The following is a 4584-nucleotide window of genomic DNA, read 5'->3' as shown; positions in this document are numbered from 1 at the left end:
CATCCATTTACCGTATTAGGTTCAGGGTGCATAACGTGATCCATTTGTCTTATTAAGGCATTTTGCAAATGTAGTTTTGAATGAACAAATAGTCATCTGATCCGTCTTATATCCGAGTTAACCGGAGTCGGGATCGTCTTAGACTAATGCTGGAAGGGAACATGTCCTGTACCTGACGGCAATATGAGGCGCGAGCCAGCCGGCGGTATAAGGGGCTTCTCCCTGGTTTTGAAAATGAGAAATGGAGGGCCTGTTTAGGCGCGGGTCAGCCCACGGTTTATGTGCCGTGTTCTGACTTTTCAGAAAATGTTATGAAACGTGTTAAAATATGGGTATTTGAACCCGGTTTGATTTGAAAGAGTCGTCTAGACCGCATTTGTTGATTTGAAGAACTAGACTCGAATAATCATCATTATTTTGACAATATTCGGTGTCGGGTTCGATTTGACAAACTTGACATGAATAGTTTTGAAAATGATTATGAACTAATTGTTTTAAGTTCGTTTGAATGTAATTAGTCGATACTCATCATCGTACCCGGGTTAAAATCCGGCATCGTATGTAGAACCAAGGATGACTTTGTGTAGGGGACTAATATGTTTATTTTTGGAAATGTAAAGAAATGAAATAAAAGGTTTTAATACCATTTAAATATCATTAACCAAATATTATCACCGAAACACGGATTTAACCGTCATGGTATGAGGAACCAAGGGTGAAGAATATTTAATGGTTAAAACAAATAACATGAAATAAAAAGGGTTTGAAAACATTTGAAATGGTGAAAACCGATAACAATTATGAAAATGGACTAAAGGGAAATGACGAGAACAAACACGGTTGATCTCTGGTCTGGATACCCCATTTAGGCGCGGGCTAGCCGGCGAACCAAGGGGCTTCTGTCCCAGGCCAAAAATCAGTTTTGGCTCGTTTATTCCATGTTTTGGTTCATGTTATGTACGTCTTAGCATGGTATAGTCATGAAACAAATGAAAACATAATAAAAGAGGATTTTTACACCCTCATAAGTGTAACAACTCGTTTGATCAGAAAAAACTCGGTTTGAAACCGTTTTGGTAAGTAAAAAAGTGTTTCAATATTAGTGATGGTGTAGTGGTCGAAGTGGTCGGTTAAGTGATTTAATGCACGATGACGGTACCAAACAATGTGTAAGGCTTGTATTTACGATCGGTAGGTCGTAAACACGCGTCGGATTATGACTTAAGAAGTCGAGTCGATAATTTTAACGGAGAAAAGAGGGGGCGGACACTCGTTGATGTGTCGTAGTTTTATATTATTTTCACCCTTCTTTTAGCTCGATTTTACATGACAATTGCACTTTATAAAATGATTTTATGAGCTAATTCCGTGTTCTAGGTGTTTTGCATGCATTATTTTGTTTTTGTAGAAAATGAAGCAATTGTCAGATTTTTCCTATCATTATGGCATTCACCGAGAATCACGAGGCTACTTGAGACGAGTCTTGGCCATGGAAGGAAGGAGCTATTTTGATGCTGATATTAGCTAAACAGCTAAGCGAGGTGATGAATACAAACTGGCAAAACAATTAAGGACTTCAAGCTCAGACTCAAAATCTCCAAGTCCACAAAATAAAAACGAAGCCGTCCAAAATAAAATGAAAGCCAAATATTGAATAATGTTGACAAGACCATCATTTTACAAATGATAAAATAAAGAAGCATATTCGTAGAAGTTAGTGCATTGAACATCAAGTCTTGAAGCATTCAATTTGATGATGTTACATTGAAGGATTTTTACGAGCAAAACGCATGCAACATTTACATGGGTGAAGAGTTATTCTGATAATTACAACATGAAATATCTCAAATTAATTCTTTAATTCATGAAACATTCTTTATTTGAAGAAACTTCATGCACTAAAAGCACAAAACCGTAGGAATAATTTTATATGTAATGTTTTTATATTAATTATTTGTTCTAAACGTACATGTATAATTAAATTTGAAAGCTCAAATGATCGCCTATATAATGGAGGTGATTTGCTTTTGAGAAGTACGAAAAACATAGAGACATAGACATCAAATAATAAAATAATTAGTTCCAAATTAAATTCTATCCATTCTCTCATTATTTACATCAATTACCTTTATTATATTTTAATATTGTTTATGCTATTATTTGACCAATTTAAATATTGTTACCATGTTCATATTTATTCATCTTATTGTTGTTAGTCTACTCATAATTATGTGTGAGTAATTTCTTAATCTAGGGAGGGAAGCCATGTTTGATTAGCCATTTACACATGTTGAATTAGAGAATTATATTATCAAATTGTTGCTTATAATACATGCTTGTTTCATATTGTTAATCTTTGACGGTTGGCCATAATCGTTGATTAATTTGTTATTCATTTCCTAAGAGCGAAAGTCGGGAATTGAATTAGGCAAAGTATGTTTTAATAGTTCGATCTAATTTGTGCGAGAGCTCGTTAGTAATCGTTCTATGGTTGGGTAATAGACCGAGAGGAAATTGCTAATAACCTAAACAACATTTGATTTTATGTTCGTCTTATTTGACATCAATTTATGCTAATCTACATGTGTGACCCCATTCCCCCTAGATCCTTATTCATAATTGTTTACAACTTATTTTTCATCATTGCTTTTACTTTAATCAAATCAAACCAAACCAAATCGTGACCGACCTTGATAGAATTCTACTCATAGCTTGTCATATTGCATCCACCGTCTCCCTGAGATCGACCCCTACTTCCCTAACTACATTCATTTGTTGTTAGCTATGCCTAGGGTATTTTATCTTTGTTAGGTACGCGATAAGCCTACCAAATTTTGGCGCAGATTCGGGGAGCACGGTTTTGTTTGCTTTGGGATTAGTTGATTTCTATCTTGTTTTTCTTTGTCTTAAGGAGCACTTGTTCCTTAAGACCGTTACTCACGATCTCCTCTAGGTTGTTGTCTTATGCCCAGGTCCTCTCGGATTGGTGAATTACTTCCAATCGATCCCGAGCCCGAAAGAACTTTGCATAGACGACTACGCTTCTTTAAGGAGATTTCTGAAGCTACATCTATTGAAGGACTTGAAAGTGTGAGGAGATCTTACGAAGAAGATATTCAAATTATTGAGGAAGAGGGGGATTCTAATTCAACACCACCAATCAAGAAGATGGTTCGTTTATCCGATCACTCCAAGCCCACCGCAGCAATGCTTCCTAGGGGCATTGTTACTACCCAAATTGGTGCGGCAGATTTTGAAATCAAGCCGGCTTTCATTAGCCTTGTTGAGAGGAAACAATTTGGTGGGAGTCCAACGGAAGATCCTAATTTACATGTTCAAAATTTTTGCGACTATTGCTCGATGATTAGGCAACCGGGGGTTACACAAGCTCAAATTAGGGAGATACTTTTCCCTTTTTCTTTGAGAGACAAAGCCAAGTTGTGGATTAATAGCCTTGATAGAGCCACAATGGAAATTACCGATTGGGATTCATTGGCTCTTGCATTTTATCAAAAATATTTTCCCCCGGAGAAGAACCAACAATTGAGAAGCCAAATCACGGGATTCCGTCAAAATGGTCATGAAAGTTTGTTTGAAGCATGGGAAAGGTATAAGGAGTTGCAAAGAGAGTGCCCTCATCACGGGTTAGATCCATGGTTCCTTGCCATTACATTTTATAATGGTTGTTGTGCCGAGTCTCGTCGAGTTCTAGATTCCGCTAACAACGGGAGGTTTGACCAAATTGATACGGAACTTGCTCATTCTACCATTGAATCCATGGCGGTGCATGATTCCCAATACGTCAACTCTCGTAACACCCCATTGAAAGATAAGGAAGAGGATACAACTATATCTCTTTTGAAAGCTCAAGTGGCTCTTCTCCAACAACAAATGGACAACCGAGGAGCAAGCTCATCCCAATCTCATGAACAAGTGAATGTTACTAGCCAAGTAATGGTGTGTGAAGCTTGTGGAGGTGCGGGACATTGCACCGCTTTGTGTAGGGCATCTATTGAAGAGGTGAATGCTTTTCAAAGTTTTAGACAAAATCTTAGTCCTTTCTCCAACACCTACAATGAAGCTACAAAGTATCATCCAAACTTGTCCTACAAGAGCACCAATGTGTTAAATCCACAACATCAAATCCAAAATGTGCCACAACAACCAAGGCATGTTCAAGCACCCCCACCGGGTTTTCAAAATCAAATTCAAAGGCCTCATTATCAACAAAATTTCCAACAAAGCTTTCAACAACCCTTCCAAAATCAACAAACTCAAGGTCAATCATCAAATTACCAACAATCCAACCAAGGATCAAATAAGATTGAGTCTTTGTTGACACAAGTGGTTGAGACACAAAGGAATATGGCCGCCCACATTCAAAAGAGCGATCAAGCTAGGGATGCGACAATCAAAATGCTTGAAACCCAAATAGCCCAACTTGCCACCTCAAGTGCCCAAAGACAACAAGGTCAATTACCACCTCAAGGTGCACCACCTCATGACACCGCAAATGCTATCACTTTGAGGAGTGGTACCAGTTATGATGAACCCCTTATGCCTAACGATGATGGTGGGGTAGTT

At 37.8% G+C, this 4584-nt stretch overlaps 1 non-coding gene across 1 annotated transcript; it reads right to left on the bottom strand.

Annotated features, from left to right (window-relative positions):
• Nucleotides 1-3539: 3539 nt before the first annotated feature.
• On the bottom strand, nt 3540-3647 carry LOC141644832 (small nucleolar RNA R71). The gene has a single exon (XR_012544436.1). It is a non-coding gene; the product is annotated as a small nucleolar RNA R71 (small nucleolar RNA).
• Between the last annotated feature and the right edge of the window lie 937 nt (nt 3648-4584).

Source organism: Silene latifolia, chromosome 2 (assembly GCF_048544455.1).
Source record: "Silene latifolia isolate original U9 population chromosome 2, ASM4854445v1, whole genome shotgun sequence".
Classification (NCBI taxonomy): domain Eukaryota; kingdom Viridiplantae; phylum Streptophyta; class Magnoliopsida; order Caryophyllales; family Caryophyllaceae; genus Silene; species Silene latifolia.
Note: the sequence above shows the minus strand (reverse complement) of the source record. Positions and strands in the feature narration are given on the sequence as shown.